Raw genomic sequence first — 15214 nt, 5'->3', positions numbered from 1 at the left:
TAAATGGATGGAAGGATAGTTCGCCTTAGGGAGAATGTACTCGTAATGTAATTACATTTGCTTTAATTTATTTTAATTCTCCATTTCTATAGCTAAAGCTCGAGAGATTCTAAATGGGATTGAAGGGAGCGATAGACAAGGAGCGGGTCTTTGTGAAGAGAGAGGATTGCCTTTTTATCTGTGGTTGTGTAGACGCCACGGTAGTCGAGCGGTTAAGAGGCGAGACCTGTAAAGCTAATATGTATTGTGGTACTGGGTTCGATTCCCGGTCTTAGGCCTTGGATTTTATTTAATGGTTAATAAAAGAAATTTACAGTAAAGTATGTTTGCTAGTCGCCTCCGTCCAAGACACCTAATTGGTAGTTGGACGTTAAGCCCCGCCTGAAAAAATAGGCGATTATTTTACTTTACTTTACTTTTTTATCGGCATAAGCCAAAAAAGAAAAGTATGAGAGTTCCAAAAATAGTAAAGAAGAAAAATAAAAATTTTCTATTTTTAGTTTTTAATGACGAAACGAAATTAAGCGATGAGATATTTTGTAAATGTCACGATATGACTGCGTACTGATGCTAAATCATATTATAAATACATGTGTTATGTTGATGAATATGAGAGAATAACTAATTAACACTTTAGTAAAGATATTGGACCATATTCTAGAATGTAAACACAACCACCGAGACAATATATGCCTTAATAATGAATGTATGATTAAAATATGTATAAATAATTTTAAAGCAAATAATTGACGTAACGAGATTGTTCGTATGGTTGATGACGTATGATTGTGTTGATGGACAGATGTCGCGATGAATTAGTAATTTATGTGTGCGTTCTGCATTCAATTCAATGGGGAGATAGTGACAAAAGTTTGTGTATTTTGTAATTTAATTTAAGCCGCTAATAACTAAGTTCATTAAACACTTAAAACTCTTTCAAAAATTGACCTGGAAAGCTGCAGCAATTGGATAAAATTGAAGTGGTGGATGATTGCCTATATTTCGGCCGAGATTACACCAATACAACAGGAGATACAGTTGTTAGAAATATGAATGAAATGTAACACACCCAAACTTTATCTCCTTCTAAATACAGTTAGAGAACTGGCATTGTGCACTAATGAAGAGGTAGGTGAAGGTGAGAACTATAATATTGCCTACATTTTCGCAAAGATTACACCAATAGAACAGGAGATATAGCTGTTACAAATTTGATGGAAATGTAAAACACTAAAACTTTATCACCTTATATCTCCTTTATAAATACAGCTAGAAAGTAGGAATTCTGCACAATTGAAGATGTACATAAGTACAATTATAGTCTATATTTTCGCTGAGATTACACCAATAGAACATGAGATACAGCTGTTACAAATTTGATGGAAATGTAAAACACTGAAACCTTATCACCTTATATCTCCTTTATAAATACAGCTAGAAAGTAGGAATTCTGCACAATTGAAGATGTACATAAGTACTATAATAGTATATATTTTCGCAGAGATTACACCAATAGAACAGGAGATACAGCTGTTAGAAATTTGATGGAAATGTAAAACACTAAAACTTTATCACCTTATATCTCCTTTATAAATACAGCTAGAAAGTAGGAATTCTGCACAATTGAAGATGTACATAAGTACAATTATAGTCTATATTTTCGCTGAGATTACACCAATAGAACATGAGATACAGCTGTTACAAATTTGATGGAAATGTAAAACACTGAAACCTTATCACCTTATATCTCCTTTATAAATACAGCTAGAAAGTAGGAATTCTGCACAATTGAAGATGTACATAAGTACTATAATAGTATATATTTTCGCAGAGATTACACCAATAGAACAGGAGATACAGCTGTTAGAAATTTGATGGAAATGTAAAACACTAAAACTTTATTACCTTATATCTCCTTTATAAATACAGCTAGAAAGTAGGAATTCCGCACAATTGAAGATGAACATAAGTACTATTATAGTCTATATTTTCGCTGAGATAACACCAATAAAACAGGAGATATAGCTGTTAGAAATTTGATGGAAATGTAAAACACTGAAAATTTATCACCTTATATCTCCTTTATAAATACAGCTAGAAAGCAGGAATTCTGCACAATTGAAGATGTACATAAGTACTATAATAGTCTATATTTTCGCTGAGATTACACCAATAAAACAGGAGATATAGCTGTTAGAAATTTGATGGAAATGTAAAACACTAAAACTTTATTACCTTATATCTCCTTTATAAATACAGCTAGAAAGTAGGAATTCTGCACAATTGAAGATGTACATAAGTACTATTATTGTCTATATTTTCGCAGAGATTACACCAATAGAACAGGAGATACAGCTGTTAGAAATTTGATGGAAATGTAAAACACTAAAAGTTTATCACCTTATATCTCCTTTATAAATACAGCTAGAAAGTAGGAATTCTGCACAATTGAAGATGTACATAAGTACTATTATTGTCTATATTTTCGCAGAGATTACACCAATAGAACAGGAGATACAGCTGTTAGAAATTTGATGGAAATGTAAAACACTAAAAGTTTATCACCTTATATCTCCTTTATAAATACAGCTAGAAAGTAGGAATTCTGCACAATTGAAGATGTACATAAGTACTATTATTGTCTATATTTTCGCAGAGATTACACCAATAGAACAGGAGATACAGCTGTTAGAAATTTGATGGAAATGTAAAACACTAAAAGTTTATCACCTTATATCTCCTTTATAAATACAGCTAGAAAGTAGGAATTCTGCACAATTGAAGATGTACATAAGTACTATTATTGTCTATATTTTCGCAGAGATTACACCAATAGAACAGGAGATACAGCTGTTAGAAATTTGATGGAAATGTAAAACACTAAAAGTTTATCACCTTATATCTCCTTTATAAATACAGCTAGAAAGTAGGAATTCTGCACAATTGAAGATATACATGAGTACAATTATAGTCTATATTTTCGCAGAGATTACACAAATAGAACAGGAGATACAGCTGTTAGAAATTTGATGGAAATGTAAAACACTAAAATTCTATCACCTTATATCTCCTTTATAAATACAGCTAGAAAGTAGGAATTCTGCACAATTGAAGATGTACATAAGTACTATTATAGTCTATATTTTCACAGAGATTACACCAATAGAACAGGAGATACAGCTGTTAGAAATTTGATGGAAATGTAAAACACTAAAAGTTTATCACCTTATATCTCCTTTATAAATACAGCTAGAATGTAGGAATTCTGCACAATTGAAGATATACATGAGTACAATTATAGTCTATATTTTCGCAGAGATTACACCAATAGAACAGGAGATACAGCTGTTAGAAATTTGATGGAAATGTAAAACACTAAAAGTTTATCACCTTGTATCTCCTTTATAAATACAGCTAGAAAGTAGGAATTCTGCACAATTGAAGATGTACATAAGTACTATTATAGTCTATATTTTCTCAGAGATTACACCAGTAGAACAGGAGATACAGTTGTTATAAATATGAAGAAACAAATGGAAATATGAATATAGTATGTTTTAAATTTTTTTTTAAAGTTCATTATTACATTGTAAGTCTATCAGTTCCATTTTGAGGTAATAAACACTTCATAATATTAGGATGAATATCGCGGGCCACTTGGGACCTGAACGCCTCTGGTTGGCCACCCCCGCGTTAGAAAGGCCTTCTGGCATACCTTGTTCCAAAAAGCTGGAATGAAAGCTTCTGAGGAATTTTGGTGAACCCATTAATATACATTTTGAGCGGATGGATTCCATCTGACAAAAAGCTTAATCTTACTGAAGCATCAAGAGGAAACTAAGGTATAAAACCAGCCTTTTTGTTTTATTGTTCCTATTGCGGCAAGGTCAATTGATTCACTGTACATCGAGGAGAGGGAGACAGATCGAAAAATCGATTTGCGATTTGTAGTTATGTCGGTCAGCGACCAGTTCGGGTAAAAACAAAACAATACCCACATACACTTGACCAAGCTATTAAATATTACGGACGATGAGTTAACTATAGTGTAACTTAAGTAACAAGCGTATTACCGCTATTACTCACACATTCTCAATGAGTTAACATCAACACAAATAACGCAGCTTAAATGGTCATTTATTACTAATATTGACGTTCTTGATGATTTACAACCATTAGATTGGTCTTATGGCTTTTAAAAGGAAAAAAAAAAAGTAGAAGAAATATCTTTGAATTGAACCATAAAAGTTATACGATTGCATCTTTTGTTCCTGAAGTTACGGTTATCATTAACTTATCCTCAAAAGTTTTTAATCGCAATTGCAGTTCCTTCCTTAAAATAAATATCATTTTGTCTTACTTTATTAAGATGAGGTCTTAACGAAAAAGTTTTACTTCAAATGTGGAATACGAAGTGTGACTATTAAATAAAGAGACCATTGTTTTAAAACATTTTATTTTAAATTTATACATATTTAGTTATTACCACCTTCAATATACACCCTCCCCTATCTCTACAACGCTCCCTGCGAATTTACCATTGTTCGAAACAGTGCTGGAAGTCTTTTTCTGTGAGCTCCTGCATGACGCTTGTTGCTTTTTCTTTCCCAGCTTCAACGGACTGAAATCGTGTCCCTTTTAATGCAGATTTGGCTTTGGGGAACAGACAAAAGTCATATGGAGTCAGGTCAGGCAAATTAAGGCGGAGGGCCTAAAACTGGGATATTGTACGTGGCTAAAAACGTCTTGACAGACAATGCAGAGTGAGCCGGCGAGTTATCTTGATGGAAAACCCATGACCACAAATCGGGTCGTTTTTTTCCTTACCCTTTCACGGAGTTGAGCAAGCACCTCACGGTAGTAATGTAGATTAATTATAATCGATATTTTCATCCGTTTTGGACGACCCGGGCGGTCATCATCTCCGACGTCTTCTCGGCCATCTTGGAAACGCTTGAACCACTCAAAAACTCGCGCACATGATTAACATTCATCGCCATAAACTTCTTTTAATAAAAGATAAGTTTCAGTAGCGGTTTTACCAAGTTTTGATATGAAATTTTACTACAATTCGTTGCTCTAGTACACGTGTAGTATATCATGTTTTCGGGAAACGAAACTAACACCTCTTACACAAATGACGGTTCCGGTCAGACAGATTTCTGTACAAACACGTGAGACGCTGCAATCGAAAGAGAAGGCTTTACGCTGCACAGCTGTCAGTAGTTAGGATTTGGCGCATGCATAGTTCTTCTGTAGCAGCATCAGTCTCGTTATTTAATAGCCACACCTCGTAGTCCTTGTGTGAGCAACCATTTCCGTCTAGCAAATTAAACAAAACGGCATACAGATCAAGAATGACTGATAAACATCTATCTGCCTTAATGAAGATTGTCTGTTCTCAGTCTCGGCATCCAGATATTGGAATACAAGGAAAAATTTGCAAATATGTTGTGGCCGGCGTGAATCTTGCCTGCTGCACCAAGTGGCCTGTGGTTTAATCGAGTTTGACACCCATGAGCTAAAGTATTCTTCCAATAATCAAATTTTAAGTTGGATGCATCTAATTGAGTGCAATTAATGCAGACATCTTTTAGAAAATAAATATATTTATGAACAAAAATTACCCAAAATTAATGTTGAAAATATAATAGTTTTGAATGTAGTTTATATTTTTAGAATTCGATCGATTACTCGACTGTCCAAAAATAAAACTGAGGAATCATTTTTTTCTAGAAATTATTGATTAGAAGTGAATACGGTAGACATTTTTTTAATTTTAACAACATATGCAAATTACTTAGTGTATGTAAAAAAAGACATGGCGCACCTACAGTTACCGTTTCGTCTCTTCCTGTAATATTAAAACTGTCCGGTAGGACAGTTGTATAAGGGTTGACCATCAAAAACTGCACGAAAAAGTGTAACGTTGAAAAACACCCAACTTTGACAATTTTTTTCTATTTTTCTATAAAAGATAAAATTCCCAAATTTTCTTTAAATCTTACTCCAAACCATCCTTTATAACTGTAATTTTTTTGCAACCACCCAGATCTAATAGGTTTCGAGAAAAAAGTTGCTGAAAATGAGCAAAAACGGCTTTTTCAAAAAATGTTCTTGTTCTTGTTCTTGTTCTTGTTCTTGTTACCTTTTTTGTAAACAACGTAGCGCCTAAACGCGTGAACCGATTTTCATGAATGAGGTGTCATTCGATTCAGAATTTTATGTAGATGTGCCTTTTGGGGGTCTCGGCCCTGTACATCGAATGGGAGAGGAGTTAGCCCCCTTTATGTAAGGCCCCCTCCAAAATTATTATTACTAATTACTCTGTAAATCTTGGCCCGATTTTGATAAAATTTGGTAGGATGATAGGGTTAGGGCTCCCCTACCTAACAATAAAGCGGCGATCTGCTCTTACACTTGTTAAGGGGAAGTATAGCAATCGTTTCAAATTATCGACACGTTAACCGATTTTCATGAATGAAGTGTCATTCGAATCGAAATTTTGTACAGATTTGTACTTTAAAAGTCTCGACACTATGCCTCATAAGGAGGGGAGTTCGCCCCACCCAAATAAGGCCCTTTCTAAAACTATTATTACCAATATTTCTACAAAGCTTAGTCCGATTTTGATAAAATTTATCACGAAGAAATGATTAAAGCTCCTCTACGTGGCTGTGAAGTGCCATCATGCTCTTACACCTACTAAGAGGAAGTACTGCAATCGTTAAAATTATCAATGAGTGAACCGATTTACATCAATTGTCGTTCAATTCAAAATCTTTGCCTTTTAGGGAGAAGTACTGTAATCGCAGTTTATTTTTCTTGCTCCTCTTAAAAGGAAGTACTGAAATCTCAGTTTAATTTTGCTATTTACGTACAAATACCTTCCTATTTATTCAAAACGCTTTCTCAAAAAAATGGTTATTGAAGATGGTTTGGGGACCGCAACTATAACCATTCTTTAAAAAGATCTCTCCAGTGGTAGTTACGTTTCCGATTTAACACCTTATCAGGTTATAATGATAGAATAGCTTATTCCAAATTTTAAAAAAATCTGTAAAGCAGATATGTAACTTTGCAAAACAAACAAAAAGAAAAATCTATCCAAAGGGTACAAAAATCTCCTTAACAAAAACTTACAGTTTAAAAAGTTAAGTATAAGGGTTGATTTGTGTACCTTTTGGCGTTTAATCAACCCTTATACTTAACTTTTTAAACTGTAAGTTTTTGTTAAGGAGTAACTCGTTATGAACTACAACTTGTCTGACTTCCTTCTAATCAAACTCCCTCAAGTTCTGGTTTTTACTTTTATTTTTTAAGTTGGCTTGGGATACTTTTTTTTTGAATAAAATAAAGCCGGTGAAGATAAAAAAAGATACTCACCCTCTTCAGTGGAGCCCAGTCCCTCTAAGGCCTTCCGCAGGCAATGTTTATCAGCATATTATCATCGTCCACCCAGTTCCTTTTATCTGCAACAAATTCAAGTTTTTATTAGATATTAGGGTCCATATATGAATGTTAGTTAACTTATATAAATTTAAATAAATTTCAAAAGTTTTTTAATGCAATGCTGCACAAAATAAGATCTCATTCCGACTGGTACGCAATAAGTTTTAAGCATATTGCAGAACGTGCATTTTCACAACTTTAGGGAGATATTTTTACGTATTGATATAGTTATTTTGGTAATCATAGAATAGAATTCTGTTTTACTAAAGCAAAAATGTCGTCACCACTCTTTTAACAAATTCTCTGCATCAACAATTCTGTTTTTTCTTATTAACATCCACGATTTGGTGGTCGGTCTTTAAGGTCCGCTTTAAAAATAGGTTTTACTTTACTTCGTTCATGTACAACACTACTGGCGATAAAAACAGGTTGATGATTAACTCATTCAGTTGTGTTCTGAAAATAGAAAAATCCACTGGAATTCTAATTAATATCATTCTATCTAGCGTTACGTTAATTGAATTTTATTTGGCAGAAAATTGGACAGAAAAGATTGATCAAAATATAAAGGTTTAAATGCTTATGGAAATAACTGATTACAATCAATAACAGTTTATTGCTATAGAAGGCTTAAATAGAATAACCATTTTCAAAACTATACTCATCACTAGCTACATTCAAGCAAGTTTTTTCTATCACTTTTGTTTAAACGCCCTCTTTAAAGAAACAGAACGCATCGTCTTCCAGGGTACAGAAATCTATTTAGCTAGAAAACCTTAACAAAATTATACTTGTTAAGATGTAACTTCGTTTTTAACGATTTTTGGGGAATATCGTGGTGCGGTCATCAATTTTTTTGCTTTATACCAACGTTTCGGTAATTTTTACTACCTTCTTCAGGGTCTGTACAAAAGGAATATTACACTAATATAGATAAAATTGAAAAAATAAATTAAATAAATAAAAATTATTTCTAAAACATAAAATTAAAAAGATAGATAAATATAATTTGGAAAGACTTACATTATAAAAAAAGTTTGTGAAGTTCAATGTAGAGCTACGAGTATATTCACCTCGATATTCACCAAAAATCAATTTCAACAACGGTCGAAAAAACCAAAACCATCATTGAAATCAGTGGAGGTATTTATAATTCGTTTTTAACGTAAACCAGAAAAAGTGTCGTCACATTTGGAAATAGTCGAGTTAACGAACAGCGTCATTTTTAGCTGTCTATGGTCGATAGTTCTTTTGGAATGGACTGGAGAACATCCGCAAGAATAAGCAGTAAGTTCTCAATTACTCTATAATATCCCAATAAAATATTGTTCCTCTGTGAAAAACCTTGGTATCACTTTTGACCAAAATCTATCTTGAAAAAACCATGTTTCCCAAATCTCTCGTCATTCCATCCATATCCTTAAGCAGTCTAATAGTTTCCGTCACCTTTTTCCAATTAAGGACCCGGTAACTCCTAGTTTCCTCCCTTATTTCCCCCCCATTTCCACTAAGTAGCTCAAACGCCTCCATGAACTGCTTTATAAGATTTATTCTCAGCATTTCCAGAGACTCTCGCATTTCCCTGTCTACAGCCGCCAGTATTTTTTGGCTTCTTTCCTTTTTCAAGTCATCCAGTCTCAAAGGCCATCCTATATTTTCCAATTCTTTAAGTTTAAATCTTCGATCCATTCCCGTAATACCAGATTTCGCACATCTGATCTCTATTTTCCCTCACACCGTACCTCTTCCTTTGACAAATCCTTCCTTATACGTGCTACCTCTCTCTGGAACTCCTTGCCATCATCTGTCCGCCATGCTCCTACCCTTTCTATCTTTAAATCCCGTCTATTCAGTTATCTCCTTTCTATCCAGCTTCCTCCGGAATTTTAATTGCTTTAATTTATTTCCTTAATTTCTATTGTTATTTTCACTTTTTGTAAATACTTACGTATATTTTCTGTTTAATCACAGGCCAAACTATTAAGGCCTCTAATTGTACCTGTTTTTTATTCTTAGGGGACAATTGTTCCAGAATAGTAAATTTATTTTCTATTCTAAGTAAATTTTCTTAATTCCATTACATTTCTTAATTCCATCTTTTCAACCACCATTAAAAGTGGAGTCAAATAAAAAAATTATATTTAATTTCACAATTGGAATCTCAACGATTATTGAAGAAAGTTAATTTAATATTTTTTGAGAAGAATAAAACTTTTAGAATGGCTTTTATCTCGCAAAGCGAATACAACCATATGTTTTTCTTCGCCATAAATTAAGAAGCGACAAGATTTATATTCATTTATATCAGGAGAAAATGGTCAAGTGCCTCAAAATCAGTCTGGCTCTAATTTCTGGTTTGTTTGGATTTCAGGGGAGTAAGGTAATCGGCCTTTCTCGTCCAAGTACGGTCAGGACTTGTTATCTCTGAAGTAGACAGAATTTCACTTAGGGATAGTAGCTCCAAACCACTATATAGGAGATTTCTATTGACACTGTCTTGGTTTTGAATAAGTTATCATGTGTGTTAAGGTGTGTACATGGTTACTGCGTGCTAAATTGAGATCCCTACACTTAAGAGAACTTCATCAACAGCTAACCTTGCAGAAAATTGAAGATCTTCTGGATAGAATTCTCTTTATACCGACAATCTCACCAGAAATTCTTGATATTCCCCATAACATTGACAGAAATTTTATTTTTAGTTATTTATTTAATTGAAATTGCTTCATCTTCTTTTCTTTAATTTATTTTGTAATATATAATCTGTATACATTGTATACAATAAGTAAATATGGAGAGAGTGATGAAATGGTGCAGGAGGAGAGAAACTACTCAGCGGTAGCAGTCTCTGTAGAAGAGAGGAGAATGTGAGGAGGAGAGTGCGAGAAGGAGAGAGGAGAGATAGGAGAATAATGATTTAGGTCTTCAGCCTGCAAGGAAGCCGCGGGGCCACTGGCGATTCAGTCGGCGAGGAGTATTAGGGGCCCAGCGGCTGAAATGTCCGAGGAAAGGATAGCATCAAAGGTGCTAAAAGGAAAGTGGCACGGCTCTCGCCCCCGGGGACGTCCGAAGACCAGGTGGGTGGACAATGTGAGAGCGGATATGAGAAAGATAGGTTTGAGGGCCCACCTGGTGAATGATAGGGTTGAGTGGTCTACCCGCATAGAGCAGGCCATGGACCGTCTCGGTCTGTAGTGCCCATAGAAGAAGAAGAATTAGGGATGTCACAGGAGGCGAGAGACAGTACAAGAGGATTAGAGCTAGTCGAGACAGTAGTATGGAATTTTTGGTATTTAGTCTTGGCGAGTTGGTCAATGAAGAGAATGTTGAGGTCGTTGTGAAGAGTGAGGTTAGTCACGTAGAAAGGAGCGTCAGCTATCTGTCGGAGGAGTTTTGACTGAAATGTATGTACTGTCCGTATGTTTGTAGGTTTGGCTGAACCCCACAGCTCTAGTCCGTAAGTCCACATAGGTTTGGGGATAGTACTGTACATTAAGCGTTTGAGTTCAATGGGTAATTTGGAACGTCGTCCAAGAAGTCTGTAAAGCAGTTTCGCACGTTTTATCATTGCTTGTCTTTTAAGTCTAGTGTGTGGGTTCCACGTGAGTCTTTTGTCCTATAGAGAGCCCAAGGTAGCGCACCAGATCTGTACAAGGAAGAGGATTGCTGTTGAAGAGGACTGGTAGACAGGAGCCCCGCCGGAGTGTAAACGTGGCATGCTGGCATTTCTGATGGTTTCAACATCTAAAATTATTGGCTCCTGAAGCATTCGCAGTACCATCTAGAAGCTACCCCAGCAATAATCCCTCCTCCAAACATGGACAAGAATGTAACCAAAAATGTAATATAAGTTCCGAGTTACTGACGATCTTCCACATTTTCATTTAATATGTCCAATTCTGGGGTTACCAAGTATTTAATAAAATATGTTAGATCTAAATTTAAGTATAATTGATGCTGCATTTTAAAGAACTTTTCATTACAAAAGACATGGAAAAATTTATATTATATTGGGGCTGCTTTTAGAAAAGTTTTCTTATTGATTGGAAAACTCCATTTTTACTGGCCAAACTATTTTATTTTTTAAACAATTTTACTTTAAATTAAACTGTTTGACAAAGTTTGTACTGTGATTGTTTGTTTCTTTTACAATTCAGTTTTATTTACTTTGCTTATTACATTCAATTAACAGTTTTTTAACTTCAAATGTAACAAATAATTAGTTTTACATAAATACCTGTTTTTCGCTTATAGTTTATTGTTTGTATTTGTTACTTTAAGCCAACACTTCGTATAGTAAATTTTCCGAAACCAATAAAGAATCGATTATTATAACTGATTATGTAAATAATTTGTGACTTGCATAAAATGTTCAAGTTAAAAGAAGAAAATTTACAATTGGACAAAATACCAGCGTCTGAAACATCAAATACACTAACACACCATTGAACAAATATAAGCAATTTAGTAAATAAGGTATAGATATTTGTAATACCACTATCATTGCAAATGGTCGCCTGTATACCCGGCTCTTTTCCAAGTGACAAAGTTACAGAAGAGCATCAGGTTTGATTAAAAGATTGAAAAAGAATTGTCTTTTATCGTTCTGTCTTTTCTTGTATAAATTTTAAGGCAGCTTATAATCAAATAGATTGAAATCAATAAGTACAATATTACTAAGAGACTTGGACAGAATACAAACCAATTAATTTCCTTTATTGAATGTTATTATAGTTATAAAGTAACTTACAATTGGGAAAGTATTAAACTCTGGGATCTAAATCTAGAACTATTTACCGAGCGAACCGTTATTATTTAGTTGGAATTCACTGAACTATCTATTTTTAGCGTCAATAAATTAATCTCACAAGAATGTATAAATGTTAGAATTAATTAGTTCGACGATGAACTCTTTAGCTACATACAAATTCTGTAGCAGAACTAGTCCCATTAGATAATAACAGATAACAAATCTTAAATTTTGTAGAATTAATTTGACTAAATGTGGAAATGAAAAATATTGAAGAACGTGGAAGACACAAAAAAATAACTAATTCTTGGTTAGGCGAAGAAAAAATGGAAAAAGGACCAACAAATAGTGACGTAAATGAAAAATTCTTTATTTCCACAATAATTGTTTGCGTAATACATCTGGAAAAAGGAGATTACAGCATAGTTGTAGAAAACTTACAATCATATGTTTAAATTTGATAATAAATAATACACATCTTCATACATAAGTATACTTGCATATGTATGTAATGGGTGTGAGTGTATGCGTTTATATCCTTTTGCTAGTTAAATACACTCAAGAGTATAGTTGGTGAACGCTCCGGGAGATCTTGATAGACCAAGGATTAGGTGACGTTGTATCGACCGACTTGCACCAAGCGATTTAGTGCGCACCGCCAAAGGTCACCTCTTGGCCACCGAAACTTACGAGTCCGGATGTTTATATATAATATATTGTATTTTAAATATAATTACTTAGATAAATAAATTCATTGTTTAAAGTTTTGTTAAATAAAAAAAATTATACAAAACATGTGTATACGAAGTTTTATGTTCGGTAATTTTTTAAGAGAATTGAAAATTTCTTTGAAATAATTTTGTGGGTGTTTGATAGAATATTTCAAAATTGAAAAATAGCAAAAAGCTAAATAGACTGGATCTTCTGATTGGAAATTTTCATCTTTCATCTTAACTAACATTTCGAAATTAAAATCTTTTTCATCCTCGTGACACATTATAGCAGTTATTGTTTAGTACAATGAATTTTACTTCAGTTACAGTTAAAACATCGCCCATCTGAGTAAAGATTTGGTTATGCAAGATTTTGATAACAGTTAATAATATTGTCTTGGCCGATCGTAGTATTACGCCCCTTTTGTGAAGCATTGTTCAATTCCCATATTTGAAATGGCGAATTCAAACCATTGTCTTCCAGTTTGGATATTTGGTAAGTTAATAAACTTATTAACATAGTCCGCAGTCAGAAGTTTTTTTAAAAGCGCTTTTAGACTTCGAATTCGGTTCCAAATGACATTAAAGGGAATTCGTCTAACTAACCTATTGCAAAATTCGTACCACTTATTTGGTTTCTTTTATTTCTATGTACGACAAAAGATTGTTCGTTTTTTTTAATTAAATTAACGTAATTTTACAAAGTACTCTGCAATCGACCCTTGTTTGCCTTTTTTTGCAATATCTTATTTCGTGTATCAAATGGCTAATACCGCTTCCAACTCTAATTAACTTGAAGTGGCTAAAGATAGTTCTTGAAGAATAGCCATGGTCTTCCTTCGCAGTTCCAAAGTAACTCAAATAAGGGTGTTCTTCAACAGAAATCAACCTAAACTTAAGCATAAAGCCTGGCCTTCAAGGTGTTACTAGGCTTGTCCTCCTCAACGTACAAAAGAAAACTGTTCTAAAGAATCAATTCAATTAAGAAATTCCATTCGAACATTTTGACTCCGCAAAACATAGTTTTAACACCACGAAATGGTTTTTTTTTTTTTAAAAAAAAATATTTTTGGTTCGAATAATTCAAGCAAATACAAAGTTGAGGAAGGCGTTAGCTCCTTCATTTCTACCAGTTCATATTGCGTACATGAAGACAAACTTTCGAAATAAATATGTAGTAAGTAGACGGATTCAAATTTGTGTTAGAAAGAACTTGAAAGATCGGCATTCTAAAGATGTACGAGGGGGTACCCAAAAAAAAACCGGAATTATTTTTTAAAAGCTATTTATTTACAATTTTTTTACAGAACAACCTTATCCCCTTCAAAATACTCTCCATTACAACTAATACATTTGTCCCACCGGTGCTTCCACTGTTCGAAACATTTTTTGTAGTCATCTTTAGAAATGGCTGACAGCTCCTTCTTCGTTTTTTTCTTGACCTCTTCAATGTTGTCAAATCGGTGACCTTTCATGCCCTTTTTCATGCGTGGAAATAAGAAAAAGTCGCACGGAGCCAGGTCAGGCGAGTAAGGTGCGTGGGGCAGCGGAACCATGCCATTTTTAGCCAAAAACTGTGTAACAGAGATGGCTGTGTGTGCAGGTGCAATGTCGTGGTGGAAGAACCAGTCTCCTGTTTGCCACAAATCGGGTCTTTTTTGGCGAACACTATTGCGCAATCTTTTCAAAACTTCCAAATACAAGGTTTGATTGACGGTCTGACCTGGGGGGACAAACTCTGAATGGACTACGCCTTTGGCATCAAAAAAGCAAATCAGCATTGTTTTGATGTTTGACTTGACTTGACGACATTTTTTTGGTCGGGGTGAAGATGACGTCTTCCATTGGCTCGACTGTTGCTTTGTTTCTGGGTCATAACCATAGCACCATGACTCATCACCAGTAATGACCTTTGACAGAAAGTCTGGATCAGTTTCAAGCTGTTGTTTCAAAGCACGACATGTTTCAACTCGATGTTCTTTTTGATTGTCAGTCAGAACTCGAGGAACAAACTTGGCAGCAACCCTTTTCATCCCCAAATCTTCCGTTAAAATTCGCTGAACCGAGCTCCAAGATAACCCACTACTCTCTGACAGTTGATCAATTGTCTGTCGACGATCTGTGAACACCAGCTCTCGAATTTTTTTCAACATTTTCGTCGATTCGGGCAGTTGATGGACGTCCAGAACGAGGTTTGTCATCAATCGACATGTCGCCATTTTTAAACCGAGTAAACCACTCGTATACTTGAGTTTTTCCCATAGCGTCATCTTTGTAAGCTGTTTTCAACATTAAAACA

At 34.3% G+C, this 15214-nt stretch overlaps 1 protein-coding gene across 11 annotated transcripts in view; it reads right to left on the bottom strand.

Annotated features, from left to right (window-relative positions):
- Positions 1-15214, bottom strand: part of pHCl-1 (pH-sensitive chloride channel 1) — a 300587-nt gene that overhangs the window by 100661 nt on the left and 184712 nt on the right. For all 11 annotated transcript variants that reach the window (XM_074128593.1, XM_074128591.1, XM_074128596.1 and 8 more), the window contains exon 3: positions 7387-7472. The gene's annotated coding sequence lies outside the window, so the exon portion shown is untranslated. The remainder of the gene's footprint in view (positions 1-7386; positions 7473-15214) is intronic.

Source organism: Rhodnius prolixus, unplaced genomic scaffold (genome assembly GCF_049639745.1).
Source record: "Rhodnius prolixus isolate KJV_2025 unplaced genomic scaffold, Rpr scaffold_9, whole genome shotgun sequence".
Lineage (NCBI taxonomy): Eukaryota > Metazoa > Arthropoda > Insecta > Hemiptera > Reduviidae > Rhodnius > Rhodnius prolixus.
The sequence above is the reverse complement of the archived record's forward strand: the minus strand, read 5'-3'. Positions and strand labels throughout refer to the sequence as shown.